Genomic DNA, 16,333 nt, shown 5'->3' on the forward strand with positions numbered 1-16,333 from the left:
ACAGCATTATTTACAATAGCCAAGTGCTGGCAACAGCCTAAATGCCCATTGGTAAATAAATGGATCAAAACCATGCAATACGTTCACACAATGGAATACTATGCAGCAGAAAGAAAGAAGAAACTCCTACCCTTTGAGACATCATGGATGGAACTGGAGAGTATTACGCTAAGTGAAATAAGCCAGGTGGTGAAAGACAAATACCACATGATCTCACCTATAAGTGCAACCTAATCAACAAAACAAACAAGCAAGCACAATGCAACCAAAGACATGGAAATAAAGAACAAACTAACAGTGACCAGAGGGGAGGGGTGAGGGGGACGATGGCGGAAAAAAGAGAAAGGGTCAAGTCAAGGAACATGTATAAAGGACCCATGAACAAAGGCAAACCCTTGGGGGGGGCGGGGTTGCAAGTGGAAGGTAAGGGTGGATAGGGCAAGGGAGAGTAACGGGGGGAAATAGGGTCAACTGTAATTGTACAACAAAAAAAATTACTTTTTAAATAATGACAACAGCCAACACAATAATAGCCATTTGGTATGAATGCCCTGTCTTGAGCCATAAATACATAGGTCATACAATAGAGTTGCATCTTATTGGTCACATCATACAATAAGGTTGTGTTTGATTGGTTAATTCTTAGTAGCAGAAATCCTTCTATACAAATACAGGCACCTGATTTTTTTAAAAGTCACTTTGGAGCAAAAAGAGTAGTTCATTTTTTTTTTTTGTAAATCAAAATTATACCCTTTTTTGTCACATTGGCAAACAATATATTTTTGGTGTGTGTGCTGAAGAATTTTAGCAATTAGTTTCTGTGTGCCATGAGATGAAAAACTGAAAATCTCTGGTCTAGGGAAGTCATGCGCCTATCCTGGGAGGGACTGGTTTAGGAGAAGTAAAATGGAGAGTGAGCTGGAATCTAGCTTTTCTAGAAAATCATGGATTGAGAGGGGAGAAGAGGGGAGTTTGAGTCATATTTTCTATCATTTGATTCTCCAGACAAAAATCAAGGGACAGGTATGAAAAGAAGATAGTCTGGATTCTGACTAGCATGATAGTATACTTTAGTGTGAGTCTACCTCCGCAATACATTCCACATATCCTACTATTGGTTTTCACTGTTTTCCTACTTCCTTTTCCTACTTCTATCAACACTTTTATGTAGTTCTGACCAAATATTGTGCCTTCCATCCAAGCAGACAACTGAAGAACAATTCCTGCATCTAGCCCTCTCTGTCTCCAACCTAGAAATGGTCCCCACTGACAAAAATGGTCCTCTCAGTAGGTTCCCTAGCCCAGCCATTTGGGGCTATTTAAAAACACATTATGGTTAATGCCTTTTTAAAACCTGATAATTCCATAACTATTACATGGTATTAAATTTAAACTAAGCACAAGAAGCCACCTACCCATGTGTGAATTACTTCTACTCTGAGTAGTACCTCAATTCAAAGACTCTGCCTGTACAAAAATATTTTCCAACAGGTTAGATATTAACTATATAATTTTAATATGCTGTGGACAGGTGTGCCTTTGTTTATGTCAGGTTTAGAACTTTCACGTCTTCTGTCTACACAATTACCTTTAAAAAATGACAGAGTTTTCCATTTGCTAGACTTGCACTCAGCTAAAAGCAATAAAATGTAGTTGGACATGATGAGGAACCAACTCCCTCTAAGCCTAAAAATCAGTGATTCCAGTTTCTCAGCTCTATGAATGTAGGTTTGAATTTGTATGATGATGAGATTCATGTGAATAAATTCAAAATTCTTAACTGGGAGTTCTATTTTTTCACAATATATAAAAAGTGTAGGATATACATTCTGGGAAGTTAATGTACATGGCAGTCATATTATTTTTTTTGAGAAAATACACCAGTCTGAAAATAGTTTGAGGATAAAATTTTAGACATAAAAGTATATTCATGTAATGAAACTTTCATTGATGATTTCTAATAGATCTATAACTGTTAGCTCGCTTTTTTATATAACTTCATGAAATATGCATATTTAATACAAACTACTACCTCTTTTCAATAAGGTGATTTATGAGCCCTGTTTTTACCCCAAAGTTCATTGTCTTTCAGGGATTCTTTACACTGGGGGATGCCCTCAGATTCTTTTCACCCAAAGTTTTACGTAACAGATTTCAAAGACATGCATGTGGTCTCAGAGACAATGGAGCTCAACTCCAAAGAATGGAGACCAGGAAAGCATCATGCAGAGCATAGGGTCCCATTGCTATCACTTGTCTACCCCAAATCTTTTGTGTCCACCCTGTCAATGAAGGTCCCCAAAAGGTCAGAAAGCATTTTAAAGCCTGTTATTCCACATCAGTTCATATGAATTTTTATAAAGTAAGAATTTCATCATTGCTATAGCCCACAAAGTGCATGATTCAATAATGTTAATAGAGAGATGCATTTTTTTTACAAAAGATTCTTTTATAAAGGTAGACTTAGACACTGAAATATAATCTTAACTTTTATCAATTTCTCCTTAATCTAATCCTTGTCTTCTCAGTAGGTTTGAATGTGGAATATCTGTAAAACTATACGATCCATCTCAGGTCATCATATCTAGCATGAGATGTAAATGGAATTTAGGATTCAAACAAATGTCTAGTGCTTTCATCTCAGTGGGTGCACTTACCCTCATCATTCACTTTTATCCCTTTTCTTTCTCCCAGAACTGATTCTTCCCAATTCTATTGTGTTTCATAATCTGTTCTTCACAACTCAGGTCTAAAAAAAAGTGGCCTTAAACTGATGATACTTATTTCATAACTTAGTCATGTTTCTCAACAGAACTAATATCTAATTTAGGATGGAATTTACCTTACATATTGATGTTCTTACAAGAACAAGTACGTTATTGAGCTAGCAATAATATGTATAAACATGTATAAAGCATCAACAACAATAGGTAACTTGATAAATTATGAGCAAGTATCCATTTGCTCTTCATGAACGTCAAATGCTGAGAAAATTTCATTGGTATAAGCCATAATGTTTTGACCAAAAAAAAAGAGCAGAAATTTGGATCCTATGAAACATGACCTTCATTTGGCAGCAAATGAGGATTTTGTTTTCATGTTGACTTTGTAGAGCCAAAAGAAAATAAATAAATAAATATATTAGCCTATAAAGAAGTATAAACAGACTCTGAATAGATACCATCTTTCCTTTCATACCTATCTGGGCTTTAGACCCTGGATGTGTCCAGACTCATGGGTGTGCTGAACCGTAAGAGGCTCATTCAGGTCCGCGTGGGAGGGGTGGTGGGAACACATCTGCTGAATGGAAATGAAGCAGAAATGGACCAGATGGTGGGAGGGATGAGGATGAAGAGCAGAGAGGAAAATTCCCCAAAGATCTTCTGGTGCCATTAGTACATCTGCTGAAGGAAACGAGGACCAAAGAGGGAGCCAGCGTGGGTTCCCGACATCTGAGGGTGCTGGCCCAGCCGGGTAGGACCCTGCAGGGTTACATTTAGAGCTGGTCAGGCACACGGAAGGAAGGAAAAAAGAACAAAGGTATGGACATTTTGCCTGATTACCTTTGGGATGACATTTTGCTCAAATATTTACCAGCAATGATATATCTCTGGTTCCAATCAACACAAACTCTGTAAAGAGTACTTTTCCTTAAAAAGGACCACCACTACCACCAGCAACAAAAATCTCTTTGTCTTCATTAGAGCTTTTACAGTGTGCTAGAATTTATAAAAGAGAAAGAAAATAGCTTATTTAGTTTGCCACAGTCTGCAAAAATGAAATAAGAGCATTCAGAGATTCTGAAGCTATTAAAAGATTACTAGTTTTGTGCCATTTACTTGGTATAGAATTGACAGGAAATGAGCACTTTTTTACTTATTTTACATAGAAAAATGTTTTTTATATTAAACCATTTAGAACATGTAAAAATAAGCCTTTTGATCTTTTTTCTCTATTACAAGGAAATTGTTAACATTCGTAACCATAAATAAAAACACTATTTCCACAGAGGGCAATCAAATAGTTTGAACATGTATTTTTATATGTGTATTTATGTGGGAAATAAGACAATTCCTGGGAAAAGAGGAGGAGATAAGTCAAAGCAATAATCTCCCTGATCTTTTATCCCTGAAATTTAAGTGCAGAAACTTAAAGAGTAATTTTATTTAGAGTAATGCAAAAACCAATGTTTTCTACTTTTTCTGTTATTTATTAGATGGGAATGAAAACAAAAATGCTATCTTTACCTTGAAAAATACACTTACAAAAGGGGTTTGAAACAGCATGTATTATTACAGAAAGTACCAAAATTGGAAATGAATGCATGGACTGGCCAGTGGGGTGTGGGGTTACAGAAATGAAAGTTACCTGTCATTTGCTATAAATAGAGAGACGCAGGTCTCTCCAGGATGGTGACTATACTGACCATACACACACGTACACAACACACCCCAGTTGGTCCCAGGTTTCCTAAAACTTTTAAAAAGAGCCTCCAGTACTATTTACTTAAAGGCATAATATTTAATAAAATTAGCAATGAAACATCATTCTCTTGTGATGGCCTATAAGGCTACCCTCTAGAGCAGAAAGTAAATTTCGTAAGTCTAGTGTACTTTATCTTTGAGCTTCCTACAATAAACAATAAAATGTGGCATAACTGCAATTTGATGAAAAGTACAACTTGAGAATATTTTTTACTATTAAAGTTTTCCTGATTCCATGTTGAATAGGAAGGCCATTAAACGGAGAAACTCTACCACTATTTCTGACACCCAACTTATATATACAGTTGTAGGTTTTTACGTTCATAGTCCTAACCGCCGGACTTTGCTTTCTGCCAAACTAAAACTTCTCCCACAAAGGATACAACTGAGTAATATACTAGAACCAGAGATAACTTTGTTAGAAATATAAGTCTCCAATAGTAAGAGGAACTGATATTTATTAAGTTCTCATAGTGTACCAGCCATTAGTTTAAGGGCTTTACCAGTATGGTGTTATTAAATCACAAAACAAACTATCCATTTTCTGTAGGAGAAGAAACAGACCAAGGAGAGTTTAAGTAACTTTCTTAGGTTCACACAGCTACAAGGGTACAGAGCTGATTTTGAACAAGGCAGCCTGGCTCAGGAGCCAAGGTTTAACAATAACATTATGATCCTTTTCAGTCAGAACAGCCTCAATACATAGAAAATATGTGTCGATATTCTCCCTCTTTCACTCTGAACATTAGGTTGTATTCTCCAAGTATTAATTTAAGATGTAACAACAAAAACGCATATATATATTAATTCAGTTAATATTTATTTTTATAGACTTCCAGTCAAGATGGCGTAGTAGGTTAACACTTGCTCACTTCCTCTCACCACCACATCAAAATTACAATTAAATTATATAGACTGATTTCATGTACTGGGCATTGGAAAAGAAGAGAAAGAAAAAATTAAGCAACTGAAATGCTTCTATGTTTTAAATTTACACAGCATTGCCAAACCTCAAGGTGCAAAACGCTACTCATTTTCCATGTCTTGGTATATAACAAATGGGCACAAATATGTGTGTAATTCTTTCCAGAACACAAGCAGAACAGGTAGGTAAAATGAAGCCTTTCTAAATGTCTGACTTGCAAATTAAACAGCTAAAAGGAATATAAAAAAAAATTCCAGGATATTATACAATTAAATTCAAAAGAATGGATGATATAAAAATGGCTTTTTCTGCAAATTGATTGCAGAGCATATTGGCTGCAAAACTGAAGCAGAAGGGGAGAGAAAGTTACCAAGGGCTATTCACAGTGGACAATGAGCTAGAGTTCAAGATAGGTCAAAAGGCGCAAGACACGCCCTGCCAGGGAATTACCATTGTTGCCACGCTGAGCAGAAAGAGATAAATGTGCAGGGCCCCAGGTGTACTGATTTTCCATCTTTAAGCATAAACCACCAAACCTTGCTAAGTCTCATGTGCAAAACCAAAACTGACCACCAAGATGAGGTCCTTTTCATAAGATCATATTCAGGTTTGACATTTTTTCTGATTCAGACTTAAGCCAATGCTGTTTTAAATCATTGTGTAAAACAATCTACTCAGCTATCACTAATTATTTTGAATTTGTTTACTTTCTATAACTTTGTTCCATTATTTTTTTCTTTGTTCATTTTTAACATGAAGTTTACATACATGGGATAGAATATGGGCATATTTTTTAAAAACTAAACTACATATTGCTTAAATGTAAAAGTAAGTAAGTATCTCAACAATTATAAATAACTATTATCATGTCTTAATTACAGTTTGGATCTATATTATTTTAAGATGAGTATAGCTCAAAAGATCGCAATACAACTTGGGCTGTAATGCATTTATTTGCATACATACAAAGATTTTTTAAAGCATTGGAAATAATATTTTCACTCCATTTAAGTGCCTAGTAATTTTCTTTAATTTCTTTTGTTCAGGGTGGGGGAAGAGAGGCAGACAGGAAGGAAGGGAGAGATGGGGGGAAAAAGGGAAGAAGAGAGATTAACCGAAGCCAATGGAATGATAATTTCTGATGTAATGCAAAGAGCTCACTGAGGACCTAGTAACTCACTTCATGAGCTTCGATGAGTCACAGCCTAAACAGATTTCAATTTCCTAATGAGGATGACTATCTAGATTCTAGACTCCAGACAATTTCTCAGGTAACTGTCAGTTGTAAGATTCTATGATTTTAATATAGATTAAATTTTTATCAGTGAATAATAACATGAGAAACCTTTATTGGAGGCTGAGGAAGAATGAATTGTTTTGAAAATTCTGAGATAATTGCGGTATTCAGGAAAGAGGAAAGTTTTGATTATTTGCTTGTTCTACTCTAACACATATTTTTTTTTTGCATTGATTGGGAATAATTGGCAAATGCATCTCTGTCAGATCTATTGATCATTTTGAAGACAGCTCAACTAGGCTTGTACAGTGATATAATCAGGTGGCAGTGACACTCTGGTGGAATATATAAGTTTCTACCACTGTGCACATTCAAGGCCTTGGTGTTTCAATGTCCTTCTTGCTTCATCCCCAGTCTTGTAAACAACAGTGATGGTAAAAACTTATGCTGCATTGTTAGTCGTACCAGTAGTCATTATTTACTCACCGTCTGTGGCAAACCTTGTACTAATCTTTCTGTGTGTGTGAATTATTTACCACTGAGATGTTATTTATTTTCTCTACCAGTTAGTTATTATTTATCTTTTTTTGGCATTCTCAGTTCCCTGCAGTCATAAGTCTCATGTTCAGAGGTCAAAAATGCTCTACTCTTGGCAGAGAAACACATTTTGTATTTGACCAGCCTTTATTTCTTGGAATTCACTGCATTTGTCACTCTCTGTCTCCCCCTCCCCCACCTTTTGTTCTGGACAATTACTTGAGGGTATTTACTAACTTCAATTTCTGCAATACATTTTAACTGTTTGCTTTCCACCCACCTAAGTTTCTACCATCTCCATTTCTCCTTTTCTTTAGAGTCTCCAAAAATCGTTGACCATGCATAATGCCAATATGGCATGGTTAACATATAACCAGAATAGATATTTTCTTTAAAAAAACAATTGTCTAGATGTCTTAAGACCTCGCCCTAGTAGAAACTGGAGACAATGTGACAGGCATAGACTATTGTGGGACCTTCCTCTTAAGTTTGGTTTTCCATTTACTTTAATTTTAACAAACCTCTGAAATAAAATACATATTCCCTAATGAATGAGAGCTGTGCTGAGGAAGTGTATCATAGGGAGTACAATAGTGGTTCTTTTATCAGTTGCCAGGGTCTGAATCTAGACACTTTCATGTAACAGCTATATGACTATGAGCAACAAGGATGTGACAAGGATGCTCATAGGATGTGTGCCACTGTTACATAGTAGAAATATACAAGGCACCTGGGGCAATGCTTCGTATATAATAGGGGCTCTATAAAAGCTGGAACCCTTGACTGTCCTAGTTTTCATGCTATTTGATATATTAGGTTCCTGCTAAATACAACTGTTTTCAGAAATATAAATTAATTGATAAAAGTATCACACATTTTTGTGAAATCTCCCTATTTTTGTACATAGTTTTCCTATTAAACAAAGAATTCCTGGAGATGTGCGCTTACTTAATGAATGGAATGTGAACTAGCATTTATTGTCTATAATGTACCAGCATAATACTATATGGTCTTATACATTAACTCATTTAATTTGGCAATAAATGTATAAGGAAGACTAAGGGTGGCTAATAAGGAAAAGTCTTGTAGCTCACTCTGTCTCTTTCTTCAACAAATGCCCAAGTCAAAACTCTATGATTGTTCCTTTCACATCCTTTATTTCCCCTCTGTCATCTATTTTACACTCCTTTCTAAAGTTATGTATGGATAAGAGTTAAAAAGAGAATAAAGATTTAGATACCACGGAAACTTGTGCATTGAGTCACACATTGAGGAGAGAGTTAAATATTAGGAGGCCCACGCAGTAGGCCACTTACGTTTCAGGTCAGTACCCCAGGTCTTGGGAGGACAATTCAGCTCAAAGGCCAGGGTAGGAAGTCAAACCTGATAACTTGGTTTCTGATAAGAACCCAGGTTTTGTATGCAAAATAAGAAGGTGTGATAGAGCTAACATAATGGCTTCCTGGCCCCTTGATTTGGATTATATCTGTTCTTTAAATGGATAAAAGCTGAATTTATAGTAAGGAGTAAATGATACTTGTTGCAAAGTTCAGGTCTGTGTTTCCCAACGTTTTTCCTTATACTACTAATATGCAAGTTTCCCCAGGAAAGAAGGGTTCCATTGTCAAACAGTTTAGAGGAATAGACATTTTGCACACGTTTCTCTGGCAGCAGAGAACCCCATTCAACTTTGTTTGAGCCAATGGTTCCCAAAACTACTTGATACAGGACTCTTACCTCACATGATGCCTCTTAATATTTTCCACAAGTGTTCTACAAAACACAGCAAATCAAACACCAAAAAAGCTAATATGAAGGTTAAAAAGCAACAGGAGTAAAATCAGTAGAACTACAATAAATAATCAGGGGATACACAAAAAAAGGTATATAAAATATGATGTCAAAAGCCTAAAGAGTAGAGGGGAGAGTAATAATGTCATTCTTTTAGAATGAATTTTAACTTAAATGTCTATCTTTTTAAAACAGCCTGCTATAGATTTAGACTGAAATATATGAATCTGTCTATGGCCATAACACCTGGATGCACCCAATCTCATTGAAACATGAACCTCATGGTAAATGTAATAAAAAACCTGCAAAAAAAGATAAAGGAACTCAAACCAAGCACTAAAGAAAACCAGCAAATAAAAAAAATGATTAAGAGAAAAAAGGAACTAAAACAAAAAATGACCACAAAAAATAACAATGAACCAAATGTCAATAAACTCAATCAGTAATTACTTTAAATGTAAGTGGATTAAGTGCTCCAGTTGAAAGACCTAGAGTGGCTGAATAAATTTAAGAAAAAACAAAAAGGCCCCATGTCTATGCTACGTACGTGAGATTCACTTTGGGTTGAAACACACACGCGACTGAAAGGGAAGTGATGAGAAAGATAATCCATGCAATTCGAAAGGAAAACTGACATAGTGATACTTAGATCAGACAAAATAGACTTTACAGCAAAAACTGTGAAAAGAGACAAAAAAGGACATCACATACTAATAAAAGGGTCAAACTACCATATGACCCAGCGATCCCACTTCTTTGTATTTATCTGAAGAAAACAAAATCACAAATTGGGAAAAGAAATGTGCCCCTATATGTATTGTAGCATTATTTACAATAGCTAAGATAGGTCAAGCAACCCAGGCGTGAATCAATACATGAATAGATGAAGAAATGTGTGATATTCACACACACACACACCACAGAATGCTGATTCGGCAACAACAAAAAATAAACTTCTGCCACTTACAACAACATTGATGGAACTAGGGGGTGTTATGCTAAGTGAAATAAGTCAGATGAGAAAGACAAATAATGAATCGTTTCACTTATATGTAGAAACTTTTACAAAATCAGTAGCAAAATAAAACAAAAACAGATTCATAGAGCCCTGACCAGTGTGGCTCAGTTGGTTGGACGTTGTTCTGCAAACCAAAAAGTTGCCGGCTCAGTCTGGTGGGGTGAGCATGAGAGGCAACGGATCAATGTTTCTCTCTCACACCAGTGTTTCTCTCCCTATTTTTCTCTCCCCCTTGCCCTTTCTCTGAAAATAAATAAAATATGTTAAAAAAATACTCATAGGGACAAAGAACAAATTGGTGGTTGCCACAGGGGTAAGGAGTAAAGGGGTGGGGGAAAAGATGAAGGGGAATATAGTAATAACGCTATAACTTTGCAAAATAATAGATGGTCACTAGACTTAGTATGGTATCAATATTGTAAAATACACAAGTGTTGAATCACTATGCTATACGCCTACAATAATATAATATTGTGTGCCAACGATACTATAATAAGAACCTTTTAAAAAGGTATGTTACAAAATCTGTGCCTGTGTGTGAAGCAAAACCTAGAAAGGAGACTTGTCACTGTTAAAGCATACATTTGTGGGCAGGTCAATGACTTGGAGAGAAGTGGAGGAAAGACCCAAGCAAAAAATTAATAAGTAAGAAGTAAAATAAAAGAGTTGATAAAAATGATAACTAACACACAAACAAGAGGAATTTATTCCAGATGAAATAAATTTCATAGAACCTTCTGTCCAAGTCTAGAAAACAACTAAATAAAAGGACAACATCTATGTTAAAAGGATAAGAATTTGTAAAAGACAGAGGCAGAAATAAATGAAAAATAGTAGAATGTGAAAAAGAACCAATTAGAAATATTCATAATGATGAAACTACTGAAAGTATAAAGAACACCACAATAGATGGATAAACTCTAATTTGGAGACAAAGACATAATGAACTAAAATATATTATTTAGTAATGTAACTCACCAATGCTTGTAAATGCTTACTTTTTACCAGGTTCTTTTCTGAGTATTTCATAAGTGATTAAATCTTCTAATAACCCTGTAGGGTTGGCACTATCGTTGTCAACATTTTACAAATGAGGAAGCTGATCTACAGAAAGAGGTTAAGTGACTTCCTCAAACCCACATGGCTCATAAGTAAATTTACCCCAAGCTTCTGCCCACAGAGACAAACACATAAAAAACATGGAACAGAAATGAAGAGTCCCAGAAGACAGATTGATAGAAATTATGGGAATGATATCCTCTAACTTCCAAATAATGGTTAACTTTGAGAAGCAGGGGAGAATTGTTGATGATGTTTGAATGGTATCCATAACTTTACATTTGTTTGAAAAAGAAGAGAACCCTTTGAAGAAAATAGAAAGATGTATCATTTGTTAAATTTGAATTATGGGTATGTGGGTTGCTGAATGGTTGAGAAAAATCATGAAAAGTAAAATACTAAAAAACCTTCAAAGTATTTACAGAACTGAGTACATGAGAATTTCATTTTGTAAAATTAATTTTATAAACATGTCTCTATATTTTTAACATTTGAGAGAAAAATACTTTTAGAACTGTTCTTGTTATGTAAGATGCTACTGTAAAGAACATTTGCTGTGGCTTTGGAATTCTATCCAAAACTCAATCCTTGCTTTCTGAGCTGGACCAATTATATCTGTGGCCATCAATTCCTTAGTTAAGCAAAATTGAGGAAAGCTTTGTACATCATTGTTGAGGACCATTAAGAGATCTTTCAAGCCAATTTACCAGTGGCCGATGGAACGTGCACCTCTTCCTTATGTCTTCTACTTGTACTTCCATGACTTTCACGGCTGTGTGTCCTCAACTCTTCAAGTTTCAGAAAAATAACCCAGCCTGAACTTGTCTACTTTTAAAACTTAACCTAAGTGAACTAAGCAAATATGTCCATGAAAGTCTCCAAGAATTCACAGGATTTTACTCATTGGTACTAAAAAATACTATCCAATTAGTTTCCTTTTAACAGGTTTTGAATGTGCCTATTGCCAAATGGCTGCTCTTTCCGACAAGTCTATGAAATTGCTAAAAAGATTGATTGGGATAAAGTCAGCCTCTTCTCATTATATGTTCCCCCTGGGCTGGGGAAAAACACGGAATGCAAACAGGAAGAGAGATCTCACCATCATTTAAAAGCTCTATAGGCATGAGAGAAATGAGGGTGTTGCTGGTAGAAGAAGGAGAAGTAAACACCATCTGTGGCTCTTAATGTTTATTTTATACTACACCCTTTACAACAGTATTTCAGATTATTGATCGACATCGCCTGATTCCATTTCCTTCAGTCCCTTGAGAGTTGACATTGCAGACTGAGATAAACTAGAAGTCCCAAGTTCATCATGTTTAAAACTGCTTTTTCAGGGTTATTGTTTTCTTCCTGCTACTTCAGTGCTATTCCTTTACCACTGAGAGGTTATAATTGCAAAATGAATGGGGGAAAAGACCAAAAAAACCCAGCAGTTATGATCTGATGTGTAATAGATAGTCTGTGATGTGTGTCTAAAAGATTTATGCCCTGATTAAAGAAGCCTTGATTGAATTTTCTGATAGAAATTGTTTTGGTCATTGGCACATGTGCCACATTTTCTTTGATCCAAAGTCTGTCTCAGTTGTTGCTTAAGGAAGTTTTTTTTTTAAGTCCTAGAGAAGAAAACTGCTGTCAAAAAGGAAATTAAATGTATTTTATAATATACGGCAGGCAATGGGATTTAGTGACCAATAATTCATGGTCAAGAAAGGTTTTCCAATGCATTGTCTTTTCCAGTTGACATTTCAATCATTCATTCATTCGTACAGTCATTCAACAAATATTGATTCAACACATAGGAGTAAGGGGCAGGTCCAAGATGGCAGCATAGGTGGGCACTGAGCTCACACTCTCCCAAGCACCCATAGAACATACACTGATATGTAGAGCAATTCCTAGTGAGAGGCAACTGTGAGCCAAATGAACAGCTCTGCACAACAAATAGGAGAAAGAGACTGCACAGAGAAAACCAGGGAACCAGGAGAGCTTTCCAGGAGCTGATGGAACCACCCAGGACCAGAAAGACTTGGTAAGTGGCATTTATTTCCCTTTTCCCTGAATGGGGATGGGCGGGAGCTCCCTTCAGGTTCTCTGGCCAACCTACAGGGTGATGTAGCACATCCCCAGCCACGCCCCCTGGATCCAGCAGGCAAGAGGGCACCACAGCATGCATACAAGGGGCACCTCCACCCAGAAATTGATCCAGTGTATAACTGGGATGCTGCTTTGCAAACCCACCGGGCTGCAAGAAAAAGGGACGCCCCCTCCTAGAGAGAGTGTAGAGGAGCTCACAAAACACTATGGTATCTGCCTGCTGGGCTACCATGCCAGAGAAAGCTGTGGACACAATGAGGAGATACTGTGTGCTGTCGTGATACTGTCCCTCTTGGAGAACATGTGGACCCAGCAAATGCTGTGGTACCACAGGCAAGACTGCCCCATCCACGGAAAGTGGGGAGCTATTAGGGCATTGAGAAACATGCATGCAGACTCATAAAAACAGAGACCAGAGGGATGGTTCCCAGGAGAGACACGGTTGTACAATGGATGAAAAAGGTGAAGGGAAATATAGTTAATGACACTGTGATAAATTTGCATGATGACAGATGAGTACTAGAATTAGTGGGATGATCACATTATAAGATATAAAAACATCAAGTCACTATGTTGTATACCTCAAACTAATACAATTATATTATATAGGATTATAGACAATTATAACTGTATATCAAATATACTTCAATTAGCAAGTTATTTTAAAATGATGAAATATTTTTAAAAACCCCATAAAAGTAAATATTACTAATTGCCAGGCATGGTTTTAGGCACAAAGGATATGCCAGTTTGCTGGGGACAATGTTCCCTATTTGTAGTGAGGGCAATTAGCCAAAAACAAGAAAAGGGATGACTTGATGACGATCTCCAATAGTGACTAATGCCATAAAGCAAACAAAAGAGGGCTTGAAATGATAACAATTAATAGAGATTGGAAATTTCTTAGATTAGCTATAAATGACAAAGGGCCTCTGTATATTTCAAGGGGCAACCATGTTCTCTACTGTGGCTGAAAGGTGTCAATGGAAGGAGTGGTCAATATCAGAACATTTCGAGCAAAATCAGCACATACAACATCTGAAGGTGGAAGTGAGTTTGATCTAATCTAATATTGAGTGGACTAGTGATGAGTGGAATATTGAGGGATTGGGGACTTTGAAATCAGAGAGGATCAAGAGTTCTATTATGGAGGACAGTGTTGCTTAATCCTTTTTTTGCATACCTGAATCACCTGGGGAAATTTTAAATCTATCAACCCCGAGGCTGCATTTGCAACCAATTTAATTAGAGTGGGTGGTACTTATGCATTAGCTGAGTATCACTCAAGTGGGGCTTTGCAGGTCATGGAATGAATTCTTAATTTATTCCAAGTATAATGACAATACATCCCCTTGTGAATGTCTTCTAACAGGAGATGATAAAATCCTTACTAAACATATTGACAAACATCACTGTCTCATATTAACTCCTTGTATACTAAAGCTTTAGAAATTATAGTTCTCATAACCAAATCTTTTAAACAATAAATGTTACCTTTCGTGAGTCACTTCTACATTTCTCTACATGCCATCAAATGACAACTACCTCTTCAACCTCGCAAGAAGGTCCCTTCCACTACTGTCTTACCTTTGTCTGATCAAAGAAAGACACCGTCACCAACGGTCTCCATGTTACAAGCAGAAGATTCCTCAAAGCACCTGGGGTCAGACTCCCATGAAGTCTAAGAGGGCAGACTGTCTTTTACACAGATTATTTTTTCCACAGAGAATGGAAGAGTATGAAGCATGCCATTCATTATCTCAAATTTCAAAAATGCAAATTTGTCTTCAGCTGAATCCATCATCAATCTTGGCTTTCAATTCAAAATGCTTCACCTAGATGTTCTGAGTGATCCTTAGTCCAGACATGCATTCAGGGTTTCGTTAAGAGCTACATTAGAGCCACTGAAAGTGTGTCTCGTTTATTAACAAGCAAGTTTTAAAAGCTATATTCAGCCCTCTCTCTACCAGCCCTCATTTAGCTGCCCAAAGTCTCCTTTTCCTTAATGGGTCGTTCTTTGGAAAGTTATTGATGGTAGTGCATGGGGACTGAGAACAGTAGGAGAGGACACATTTTCAATGATGTCATCACCCTTTGTGTTGAAGTTAATAAGGTTCTAGGGAAACTGGAGAAAAGAGGTGTTAATTTGATTTGGGGCCATGAAGAGAAGATTTAAGAACTTAGAATAATTTTGAAGACATTGATAGCTTTAGAAAATAATGTGCTATCAACTTCATCTCCTATTCTTTTGATTAAGGGCACTGGAGGTGTTTTCTTGGTTAGAAGAAAATAGTGGAGATGTTCTGCATTTGATTAGCTGATGTTGAATGAAATGTATGGCAGAAAGGACAATGAAGCCAAATCAAATTCGTCTCCACCGCGTCCATTTATCAGATCTCGTGAGATTAGCACCATTGAAATACAGTTCTCATTAAAAGATTTTGTTTTCCTCAAGGACATTGACTCCCTAGGTGCCCTGATCTTAAATCAGAGTTTTATGAATCTTGATTACCTGGTGGAAAATAAACTGTATCAGAGAATTCAGCTTTGCATCTATTTGCACAGGCAGTTAAATTTATTTCCTGCCCACATCAGCAAGTCTGATTGGAGAGAATGCAGCTCCTTACAATAAGTTTACCATATTAGTCTCTGTGCTGCTCCATTCCTCACTGCCAGCTGCTCTGAGTTGTGACAATGCATCCTGAGAAGCCAGAAAGAAAAACAGGACCCGCCCCCCACCCCCGCCACTTGCACCTCATCCACTGATTTTGTTCAGACTAGGCACATGCTTCAAATAAACAGTCCTTTCTTAAAGCCAAAGTTTAGACATGTCCTTCATCAGGTCCTGGGCCAGAGAAATTCTCTAAAGGCTAGCACCCAAATTCACGCGATAAAATACACATGGGGGGGTGGGTTGGTCTATAGAAAGACTTTTATTGCTACAGCACCCAGTTTCCAACAGATATACACTAGTCCCTCCTTATCCATGGTGTCACTTTCCATGGCTTGTTAACTACGGCCAACTGTGTTCTGAAAATATTAATAGAAAATACCAGAAATAAACAATTCATAGGTTTTTAATTGCACTCCATTCTGAGCAGCATGAGGAAATCTCAACCTTCCCACTCTGTCCCATGAATCCTGCCTTTGTCCAGCGTATCCATGACACACACACTAGCCGCCCA

Source organism: Artibeus jamaicensis, unplaced genomic scaffold (assembly GCF_021234435.1).
Source record: "Artibeus jamaicensis isolate MK-2021 breed Jamaican fruit bat unplaced genomic scaffold, CSHL_Jam_final contig_432, whole genome shotgun sequence".
Lineage (NCBI taxonomy): Eukaryota > Metazoa > Chordata > Mammalia > Chiroptera > Phyllostomidae > Artibeus > Artibeus jamaicensis.